At 39.5% G+C, this 12,109-nt stretch overlaps 1 protein-coding gene across 3 annotated transcripts in view; it reads left to right on the forward strand.

Moving 5' to 3' along the window:
• The first annotated feature begins 293 nt into the window (after window positions 1-293).
• Window positions 294-12,109, forward strand: part of SHLD2 (shieldin complex subunit 2) — a 34,704-nt gene continuing 22,888 nt past the window's right edge. The window contains exons 1-2 of one of the 3 annotated variants that reach the window (XM_035330154.1): window positions 294-391; window positions 1,867-1,938. The gene's annotated coding sequence lies outside the window, so the exon portion shown is untranslated. The remainder of the gene's footprint in view (window positions 392-1,866; window positions 1,939-12,109) is intronic. The other 2 variants (XM_035330151.1, XM_035330153.1) reach the window with 2 other exon arrangements.

Genomic DNA, 12,109 nt, shown 5'->3' on the forward strand with positions numbered 1-12,109 from the left:
CCCGCCCCCGGCGGGATTGGCGGCGGGGCCGAGGGGGGCGCGGCGCGCGGGAGCCTCGCGGCGGGAGGGGCGGAGGAGGGGGTGGGGTGGGCGTGAGGCGGGCATGCGCGGCGCGGGGGGGGCGCGGCCCCGCGGTAGGCCCCGCTCCTCGAGCGCTGATAGGGCGGTGGCGGGAAAGGGCGGGGCTTCCCCTGCCCCTACCGCTTCCCCTTCCCCTGCCGAGCGGGCTGCTCGCGCCCCGACCGTTAGGCGGCTGTTAACGGCTGGTACCGCCGTGAGGCGAGGGGAAGCCAGGGTGCGCCTCCTCAGGGCAGGGGCTAGCACGTGGGGCCGGCCTGGGAGCGGGGCTGTGCGGGAACGTGCCGCCGCTGCCCCGCAGCGCCCCCGCCAGGTTGGTGCCCGAGGAAGTTGGCCTGCCCTGGGGTCAGGTGCTCACGGGGAGGATCGGGCTGGGCGCAGGGAGGCCGCAGGGCAGCGGCAGCCAGGAGCGCTCAGCCCTCAGGGGTGCTCTCCAGCCCAGGCTGGGGGAAAGCAGCGTGCCTTTTGCGTGTTTTTGTCAGCCAAAAGCGTAGGCTTCTGCAATGCCCCTCGTATTTTCAGGCAATTGATGTTCCAAGGGGTGTTTCTTAGCCCTAAGCTTTGTAATAAGCTGTTACAAAGGCCGCTAATGAGGACAATGGTTGTATCCTCTCTGTAGTGAGGGTGGGTTTTGGTTGTAGCATGGAGAACAAAGATGCTTGATAGGGAGCGATAAGGAAACAAGAACAAGCTCCTTTCTTGTTCTTAGCCCAGTTTGTTATTTGGGCGTTCACAGCATGTCAGAGGCAAGCTTCCTATCTCACATCTCTTTTGTTGCTAGCATATATAGGTTTTGGATAACTTCCACTGCTGTGTTTGTTTTTATCTTGCAGCTTTGTGGTGTTCTTGGTGCTTGTATCAGTTTTGAGCTATGATTTGATTTCCATCATACGCAGGTTTTTATTAGCTAAAGCTGAACTTCTTTAAAGCTCTTAAATTTTGTGAAACTTCAGGAAAAAAGGTGGTAATACTTGGCAAACTAAGTGGTAAGTAGCCTCTGTGTGCTAGGGACGTTCATCTTTTGCTGTAGGTTATGTAGAATGCCACTTCATGCAGAAAGGTTGAATGGAAAAAAAAAAATCAGTTTGCCCAAGTGCATTGGCTTGGATCAGAAGTAGAAGGTGGACATCCTTAGCTACTATGCTGCCTTCAGCTGTGGCATCCCTAATCCTTATGGACTTTACTCAATTATCAGCTGCTTGTAGCATCAGGACATTTTTACCATGCATACCTGTGAATGTGGTTTGCTGGGAATGGGACCCTAAAAAGTGGGTCTCTCCATAGACTTGGTTATACAATTATATTTGGAGTAATGGCAGTGCCACAGTTGTACTATTTTCTTAACGAGTTTGTTTCTCAGCAAAAGGTTGAAGCTGCCTGAATACTTAATAACTAAATCAGTATGCTAAATTTCTTCTTATTATTTAAATCTTGTAAATGAAAAGATACCTAGGTATTTTTGCATGTTTTTGTGCATGAATGAACATGCATGTATAATTTACAGGCTCTTCATGGAAACCAGTAGTTCCCTACTGTATTATTTTTTTTTTTGCTTCACTTCCCACGAGGAGGTGAGAGTGACCAAGCTGCCAAGAATCATATATACAATGTCAAGGTTCTTATATGGCCCGTGGTGACTAGTCAAAGCCAAGTTTCCTTAAACAGAGGAATCTATAATCTATAAAGGAATCTAAAAAATAAAATAAATGCTTTGGAAAGAATGCTATCAGGCTTGACAATGACAACTGCAATGATGAAAAATTAACAGCATCTTCTTTGTTCTAGCAGTACCTGGGGTGCTGTCAGAAGATCCGTCTTTAAGCAGCATCAGTAGAAAAAAAATCCTGGATGGATTCAAAGGTAACTTATTTGTTGTTACAACCAAAAGTTGCACTGCCTTTTAGTTTCATATTGAATATTGGTTGTATATATGTACCTCCCTTCAGATGCAAGCATGTGTGTGTATATATATATATTAAGTAGTACCTGTGTGGTTAGGAACTGTCTGTATTACTCATGGTCTTTGTGATGTGGTCGTTTTTAACTGTGCGTGTGGTAGGTTGGTATAAGCTGTTACTGAAAATGTGTGAAGTGTAGGTGAGGAAGATAAACAAGCTGGTGTAACTTTCTCTCTAAGCTTTTGAAACATCTTCATATAAATTGTGAATTGATTACTTTTTAGATACGTAAATAATAAGCACCACATCATGATTTCCTGAAGGAATCCAGTTCTAAGGTTTATATTATCAATTTCAAAGCAAGTGGTGTCAAAGGTAATGTGTCAAATCTTAAAGATCTGTTGAATAAAATGAGATCTAATAAGAAATCAATATTGTCTGCTTTAATACAAGAATCTTACTTGAAGTAGTAGCTGTTTAACAGTATCTAGGTGACCAGGGTAATCTCTTTCCTGCGTTTAACATCATTTACAGCAATGTTATAAATGGAGAAAAATATTGCTTTAAGGTCAGGTTTGGCATAGTGTTCTCTATCAGTGTTGGTTAAAATGTGCCTAAGATGTCCTGATGTTAAATTCTCTCAGAAGCTAGGATAGCTATCGCCTGTTAATATCCTGGTCTCTGTATTAGCTCACCAAAGCAGGTGAGAGATCCAGAAAGCTGGAAATGAAGCTCTTAACAACTCTGCTCCTTGGGTGGCTGAGCCCCTTTGAACTCAGGGTTAACCCCAGAGTTGCCTCCAGTTCAGTGTTTTCAGTTGGAGCATCTGTTAGGCAATGTTCAGGAGTAAAGGTGATCAGTATAGTAGGCAGAGAACTAATTCCTTTGTAAACTTGGTAAACTTTGTAAATTCCTTGGTAAACTGAGGAAACATTCCTCTGGGAACAGGAATGGATTTTGATATACACTGCAGATGGAAGTACAGTTGTTTCAGCAAGCATCATGTTGAGCTATCAACCATATATTGGTAATTTACACATGTAAGACATGTTATTTCTGGAATAACTTGAGGGGAAAAAAAATGTGGAGAGTTCTAAAACAAAGGTTCCAGCCCAGTGGGACAATTAAGAATCCCTTTAAGTTGAAGCAGTCATGTTCCCCATTGAATTCCCGATGAGTAGATGTCCCTTCCTAATTTCAACAGAAATGAGAGAAACACTTTTCTTGGACTTCAGTGTTAATGCAGCATTGCTTTGTGCCTTGGGTTTAATGTGACTGTCATAAATCTAAGGAGTGATTAGAATGATTTAGTCATAGCTTTCATTCCAGATCAGTTAGTAATACTCTGTCATTTAGATCTGAACCTAAGTGCCTCTTTCCTTGTTGCGTTCTTTCCTTTTTATGCATACTTGGTACTTGATATAACAGGGATGAAATGAGAAGTGTGGCATGGTCATCTGGCTTTACAGTCAGCATTGCTAGAGGGCTGGCTCTATAAGCTGCTGTTACAGGCAACATATGAATTAGTTAAATCCCAGAAGATGATGATTTATTTTGGCTTGTCTATGTAAACACTCTTATAGAATGGACTTGACTAGAAATCTTCATTTATTTCAGTTGCTTCTTTACAACCAATTAGAGACTGAAGCTGATGAAAAGGCCTTTCACTGGTAGTGTAAGGTATCAATGCCTAAACATAGCTACCTAGAGACTAATGGGGCCAGGTGAACTTAAAATTCTGGTAAACATCTATGAGTCCCTTAACTGTCTGAGGTCTGTGAGGTAACTTTTCTTCTAAATAGCTTTAGCTGTGTCCAGCCATACCAATGCTGGGAAACACACTGGCAGGTTCTCTTTATTGGCTTCCTTTGCCGCGCTGTGAAGACTTGACTTCAGTGGTTCTTCAGGCAGGCTGCAGAAATGAGATATGCCCATGCTGCAGATCTGAGATGTGTGTTCTGTAATGCAGCAGAGTTAGAGAATGGGGGGGTATGTTGATGACTTTGAAGTAAGACTTTAAAGCTTCCAGTATGTTATGTTATTAGTGACATGCTTAGACACTATTAGTTTTTTTTTCCTTTCTTTTGTTTTATTTTTTAAGTGTGTTTTCATGATTACTAAACTATAAACTGCTAACATCTTGCTCATATATAAATATTCTGATCTTTTGCCTGTCTATAGCACTATAACAGTGGGGAATACAAGTTGTAACTGCAAGGAAATGAGTAACTTGTCAGATTCAGGCTAGTAGGGACTTTCTTTAGAGAAGGCTAGTCTAAAGTGTTAGTCTTGTTTTCTGTGCTTCAAGCATTGCTACAAAAGCAATCAGCAGCAAGATCATGATTAATTTTATTATTTAAACAATCTCAAGGTTTACTTGTTCTGAACATTAGAAACAGGGTACCATTCTTATTTTACAGTTACGGCAATAGAATTAGTAGGTTGTTTTGCAGAATGTCAGCTTGAGAGGTTTTTCCTAATTATCTGAGTGAAAGGTACTTGAAAAACCCTCAGTAAGTAGAACGGATCCTCTACCAGTGTTTCAGAGCAAGTGTCAGAGGGCAGCATTCTGAGCTTTTTAAATGTTAATAATTCTGCTGCAGAGTCAGAAAATATTGAATCGATTCTGATAACTGCCTCGTGAGTAAATACACTTCTGATTGCTGTGAAAAGTGGTGGTGCTTATGTTTGTCAGCTTTGAAAGACCTTCTGTCTCCATCTGTTTATATTGTTGCTGTGCATGATGACTGAGGTTGCCAACTGCTTACTTCAGCTCTGTGACAGAACAGATATAAAAAGCTCTTCAAGTACACAGGAGATAATGTCCTCATCTCTTGTTTAGACAGTCTATAGATATGCAAAATTTTTCAGTGACATGTTTTGGTACTGTGTTACTGTCAATATGTTAACTAATAGTTGTTGTCAGATAGTACACTTGAAATATAAAATGCCTTTTTGAATAACAGTTATTTGTGGTAACTTCTCTTCTGGCTTTCAGATAGGTAGGACAAAATAATTTTATCTGGAGGCTGCAGACCTGATCTGAAGCTCACTGAAGTTGGTAACAAATTTGATTTTGGTGACATTTCAGTCAGCATGGCCATTCATTACGCTATAGAGGCTTTTAGGGGTCAGTTTGGAGACTTTTCTCAGTTCTTGTATTAGTGAGGTTCTGTTAAAGCAGTTGTTTTGAGTCTTTGTGGAATCATAGCTGTATTTTGCTTGGTGCTTTCTCACTTGGACTTTCAAAGACAAATGAAGGGATGATACAGTTAGAAAAAGCCAATATATTTGAGATTCTCACCTGACTGTTAAAAGTGTTTGAAAAAGCCATCAATGGGAAAGCTGACAGGTGTACAGGCATAAAAACATTCAGAGATGGACTGTGAGCTTGCAGTCCCTTAAACAGAGTTAGGAGGGAAGATGTCTTAGTCAATTTATTTCCCAGAAGTTACAGTCCTTTCTTCTATTTCAGTCAGCATAACAAAGAGTAGAAAGTATGGTTTGCTAGGGCAAACAAAGAATTTTTAGAGTACGTTTACAACATTTACAGTGGAAAAATCTATTTTGCATCTTTTGTTGGCCTTGGTTGTCTGAATGAAAATTATAGCAGCGATTCTGTCATCCTGGAATCCCAGCATCAGAGATAGCAAAACAGTTTTTTCTTGCTTTAGTACTGAACAGGCAATCAGAAGTTCTTGTTGCCATAAACCAAGTGTCTGTTGTTTAAATGACAAACAAAGTTATTAAGAACTAGAGCATACTAGTCTATGTAATGCTTTGGTATTTCTTACAACAAAGTCAGCTTTATCCTCTTTCATTTTGCATGACGTTGGCCATGGAAGTCGTAAAATATTTGAATGCTTAATTAAAAAAAGAGGATAGCATTAGTGCCCTTTGGAAGATGTTGGTATCTCAGCCATAGGTTGAAGGAGTTAAGCTTGTTGGTACAGTTCAAAGAGTCATTGTTCATCAGAAAAGTCGAGATACATGCTGGATGGTAGTTTTCAACACTAAAGATTTCCAAAAATTTTTCACTGGTTGTGCTGAATGCTAAAAATCATGTGATATCTTTTCTTTCACAGACCTAAACATCCTTCATAGTATCTAGAGATCCAAAGCAGAAAGTTACTGTGTTATGTAACTCATCCCAGGGGAATCTCAGAATGGGAAATCAGGTCAGATGAAGACATACTTCAGTTTTAATTGAAAAAGTCGCGCCCTGAGAATATCTATGAACACTTCTTGAAAATACTACTATATTCCCCTCCCCCCTAAACCCCCCCTCAAAAAAAAAAAAAAGCTAGACATTTTCTAGTCCTTTTAGTCTGTCTTCTAGTTAAATGACTTGGTTTGTGAATCATGCCTTCCTGGGGAAATACTAGACTTCTTCAAAATGACCCGTAATGTATGGTGTTTAGGTACCAACATGCCAATACTGTTAAATAACCATGCAGTGCCAGACATAAATAACATCAGTTTATGGAGTTGTGCCAAACATGCACAGACAAAATCTATATCTGGTTTTCTCCTCCTTATCCTGGAATACCTTCTGTACTACTTGTTGCTGCCATTGTAGCTTGGTGCCAGTGTGGGAGCAGTGGACAATGTAAGGAGCAAGGGTGGGATGAGTCTAGTGGTCTCTGGAGGTATGAAGAGCATCCGAGTATTCCCAGTTGATGTGAGAACATTTTGCTGTTACTGCCATAAACCTTCATCCCAGCCATAGAATCTGATTTAGATAAGTTTCCTTTTAAATGCCAAATTGAAGACTGTTGTATTTCAATATTTCTTGATTGCTCTTTGTTGTCTAAGCTTGTCAATGCTGGCAAGATAATGTCTTAACTTACTATCTGATTTACTTTATCACCTCTGTTTCTTTCATTGAAAGTCAGGAGGTTGAGATAAGCTTATTTTGAAATACTTGTAAGGTAGAACCTCTGCATCATTGCTGGTAACTGATTTCTTGCTTTTGGAAGGAATATTATATTGCTGTCATCTGACTGTCAGTTTAAAATGGTCATGGAATTTGTAAAAGCACTTATCTTGATTTCTTTTGTTTTGCCCTATCAGTTTTTTAGATAAACTGGTGTTTGTCTTCAGTAGAGGAAATCTAACTGGCTGTCTAAATATATGCTTTTACATTGTTCATAGTTATACGATGTATTGGTGTTATGGCAGTTACTTAAATGTAACACTGGGATGTATAAAAACGGTAGGCTATATAAGCAGAAATGGAGCTGCTCCTTCCATGTGACAAATGCCTCATGAAGGTAATAGAGGGGAAGGAAGGAGAATGCCAGTCTCCTTCACCATTTCTTTTCCCTCTGTACACTTTATGCATCACTTAGCAGTGAACCGATACTTGTAGTGCAAGTCCATTAGTGTTATTTAGTACTAGGTTTAATTTATTCTTGTTTATTATGTGGCTAATTCAGTGGAGGTTATTTTAAGTCAAGGAAATTAATGGGCCTGTTAACTAAAAGAAAATGATTTTTAGCAAAATGTTGTACACTCATTGTCTTTTTTTCTCCCAGAACATACAGGTCTTAAAGCCACATCAGAATATAGCACAGGGCCTCAGGAAATAAATCAAAAAGTAATTTGCATCATTTTGAAAATCTTAACTTTTGTGTGGGTTGGTTCTGCACAGTACATAAAGCAGCTGTTAGTTTATAGAGAACCTGTTTGAAATAGTGTGAGTTTCAAGAATTGAACAATAAAAACACCAAACACACCATGTTAATACCAAATTTGAATTAATTGGTTATTTATTCTTGTATAAATTAGTACCTCAGACTTGGAATAAGGAATAAAAGTGCTTGAGGACAATGTCTTACACAACAGGTAGAGAGGAAAGTAGATATAGAAATGGGCTAACCAAAGGTGGTAAATGTTAAAACGTCAACAGGTAAGCCAAAAAGTTGAATTGAAAAGGATAGTTCTGTGACAGTTACCTAAAAAGTCAAAGAACTACACATTGTGGTTGCGCAGTGTTTGAAGGATAAGCATTAAATGCTTGCACAAAGTGAGTTCTCTGTTAGCTTCAGCTGACTCTGTGAACTGAAGTAAATCACTTAATCTTTCTTGGCCTCAGTTCCCATAAGAAAGGGGTGATAATTTCTTCCCCGTGTAAAGACAAGGGGAGGACAAATACATTAAGTATCATTTAGAACTAGATCTGGTTTTGTGATCTTCAAATTGGTAATGAATGTAGGACAAATTATGAGCATATACAGTATTTATTCTGTGAAAAATGAGGAACTCAGAATTTGCGTTTTCTAACCAGCTAATACAGTTTTTCTTCTCCAAAGTAAGGTTTTCTCAAGAGAGGTCTTAAGATTGTCTAAAGTGATAACTAAAATTTATTGTCTTGAATGTTCATCCTTTATATCAGAGCATAAAATTTTACTCAGGTATTTTTCTTCCTAGGAACAGAATCCATGAGCTCTAATTGAACTGCGGTTCACTTTTTTTGTAGAGTATTAAAGAAAATTAATGAAAAATTAGTGTAGAATTTTCCAGGTTTTGTTGGATTAAGAGAATCTATGGCAATTAAAGAAATACACAGAAGCTCTCCCTGTGGGAATAACAAATACTTGCTGTAGCTGCCTCTGTAAGGTATTTCAATACATTAGTCTGGATGAAAAGAATGATTATCAGATACCAGTTAAGTAGGTTTTTCCAGTAGATTTTATTTCAGTTCTTTCCATGTACTTAACATGTATAAAATCAGACTCTTAAAGGAAGCCTGAGGATGACAAGTGAAGAGAAGGTAATATAACTTGATCTGTGACTGTACTTGGTTATAAAGCTTTCTAATATAAGAGGGTGGTTGCACACTGGAACAGGCTCCCCAGGGAAGTTGTCACTGCACCGAGCCTGTCTGAATTTAAGAAGAGATTGGACTGTGCACTTAGTCACATGGTCTGAACTTTTGGGTAGACCTGTGCGGTGTCAAGAGTTGGACTTGATGATCCTTAAGGGTCCCTTCCAACTCGGAATATTCTATGATTCTATGAATATACTCGTGAGGTTAAGTTACTTAAATGAAATAGATGTTGAAATTGGCATGAGTTGTTTGGGAACGTACTAGTGTAGACAGGACTGCCTTTGAGTATGCTGAGAAGACATGTCATATCAGCTTAAGCTAACATGATTTCTTGGGCTGCATCTGCACTCGCTTTTCCATTTTGTTTTTCCATCCAAGATAGATCATAAGAGAATATAAATTCTGGAGGTGAGAGGGACCAAAGTGACTTTCCCTATCAGATCATAACTGCATGCACTGCCAATTCTAAATTGATCCGTTGGAGGACAAACGTTGCAGTTCAGCTATTCCAGTGAACAGCAATGGGACCCCAGTGGACAGAGCTTTGACTTGTCAGCTGTGAGACTGTTTGATTCCTACAGTACGATCATCACTAAAGATGAATGTTTTTTTTTTTTCATCCATGCTTGGAAAGCTCTTCTGATCTTGAAGATCAATTACAAGCGTTCCACCAGTAGTGCTGCTCTTGAAATTCAGTTCTTGGCCTGAGAAATCAGTAATTTTTTCTAAAGGTAAAGGTATTAGACCAGTCTTTGAATTACAGCAAGCACTGTTACTAGTACAAAGCATGGTGGCAAACTTCTGTCACGGAGCCTGGAACTAGAACTGGAATATAATGTAATATGGAAAAATTTAGTTAACTTTTAAATGGGAGCAGTTCAGTCCCTGCTAAATTGTGTTTTGCTTCATATAAGATACGTTGTCGCGTAGGTAAATTTACAATTCCTTCTAAGTCTCACATAAGATCTCCCCACCCCTTTGATAAATACTAATATTGTCTTAGAACAAGATTTGTTTTTTGAAAGATAAATGTGAATCAAGACCTTTCTTTATGGTCTTTCATTTTAACATTTATAGTCTTAAATAGCTGAGTTGTGATTGCGGAATAAAAATAAGGGAAACTTGGTATAATACAACTGTTTTATACAGCAGTACAAATGGCTTTGCATTTCTTAGCAGTGAAGGATACTACTTAAGGACAATATCTATTTTTACTTTCCAAGCAAAAATCTTCAAATTGCCTACTAAACAATGTCATTTCAGGAATAGTTGCTGGTTCAGGAGAGCTTATCTAGCTCCCCATCATCCCCTGCCATGGGCAGGGACACACTACCAGACCAGGTTGCTCAAACCCTCATCCAATCTGACCTTGAACATCTTCAGGGATGGGGCATCCATAGCTTCTCTGGATAAGCTGTTCCAATGCCTCACTGTGCTCAGAGTGAAGAATTTCCTCCTAGTATCCAATGCAAATCTCCCCTCTTTTAGTTTAAAACCATCATTTCTTGTCCTGTGACTATCTGTGTAAGAAGTTGCTCTCCATCTTCAGCTTAGCTTCTTTAAGTACTGAAAGCCTGTGGTGAGGTCTACCTGGATCCTTCTCTTCTACAGGCTGAACATCCCCAGCTCTCTCAGCCTTTGTTCATAGGAGAGGTGCTCCAGGCATCTCATCTTTATGGCCCTCCTCAGGATCCTCTCAATCAGTTCCATGTCCTTCTGCTTGAGACTTGGATGCAGCACTCCAAGTGGAGTCTCATAAGGGCAGAACTAAGGGGGACAATTGCCTCCCTTGACCTGTTGGCCATGCCTCTGTTGATGCAGCCCAGGACACAATTGGCGTTTGTGATCTGCAGATTTCAAGTCTCATCAATTAAATTATTTTGAATAAATGGTCTAAGTGTATTTCTGCCTTGAAGTCAGTGAGGTGGAGGGGGCGGTGAGAGGTTACCTATCTTTGAAATGGAGAAATTTACATCTAAAAGGCACCTTTGGTTCAGTCAGCTGTGTTGATAGTTACTCAGTGTCACCTGTGCTCTGTTAAAGCTTAACTCACTTGCTAAACTAACATCTGTCCAAACCATTGAAATGTAAAGGCTTATCTATTAAAAAAGGTAATGGTAATTTCCTTTATGTAGCATATTTTAATTCCTTGCTAGGCAAATGCTAAGGAACTCTTAAACTTTGAGTTCAAATGTATTACTTCAGTTTTCACTAATTTAAAATACTGTGAAATTTTATCTTGATTTTTTTTTTCCTGCAGTGCTCTAGTAAATTAGCAACCTTACTTCTTATCTATAATGTCTGTGAAAGTGTTTGCTTGGCTGACGTTCATACAGTCCTATAAAGAAAGGGGTGCGTATGCTGCTTCTGTAGCCACAATAAGATGCAGGCATGTGCAGTGAACCATTTGTGATCTTTGTAGTGCCATTCACTATTGTACAGAACCAGCTTGGCCCAAGTCTGAAGGTTATAATTACTAGAAGGAGCTTTATCTCAGAAAAATTGTACTCTCTAACTTGTAGACAGAAAAGCATATATTTTTCAGTTGCTGAGATCCCTACACAACCTGGTAATTTCTCTGCATTTTCAAGAAGAGAAACTGACTTGTATTCAAGTCTCCAGTATTGCCATCATGTAGTTTAAAAAAAAAAAAAAGTCATTTTTGTTTAAAATACAATGCTTAGGTCAAAAGCGCTGTCCTTTGGAGGTTTTAGTTTTATAGAAAAATCGTATGGAGACAACTTCTTCCTGAGCTATAAAAGTATTAATGGGGATTACCTGTTTAATATATCCTGTCACCACTTAGGTTGCACCTCACAAAAACAAACTGACACCACATGAAGGATGTAGTTGTGTAATGAAGAAATAGCTGGAATGTGTGGGACATATCTCAGGGTGGGGGGGAAATGGAAGAGGTCTGGTGCCATAGGCTCAGTCATACCAGAGAATACTTGTTTCTGTTTATAGGAAGGTTAAATATTTGTTACTCTGGAGGAATTGTACATAAACAGTGAGGGGGAGAATGAACTTTTGAGCTGTTGGCTATAAAGAGTTCTTGGGGGTTCTGTGCTATCTGGCTTCTGAAACTGTTCAGGTAGCTTCTAGTTTTGCACAGCTTTCAAGCATGTGGGATCAAGGGGAGACTTGCATATCTATGGTATGACTCCTTTGGGTGGCTAGCTGGCTTCTTCAGTTAACAAGCATGTAACTTGAGTTGCTTAATGATGCTGACAAATGAAAACTACTTCACTGGACTTCAAAATGCAAGAGGAAGTGTGACGCTTTAACTCTCTCCACTTGT

This window comes from Oxyura jamaicensis, chromosome 6, assembly GCF_011077185.1.
Source record: "Oxyura jamaicensis isolate SHBP4307 breed ruddy duck chromosome 6, BPBGC_Ojam_1.0, whole genome shotgun sequence".
Classification (NCBI taxonomy): Eukaryota; Metazoa; Chordata; class Aves; order Anseriformes; family Anatidae; genus Oxyura; species Oxyura jamaicensis.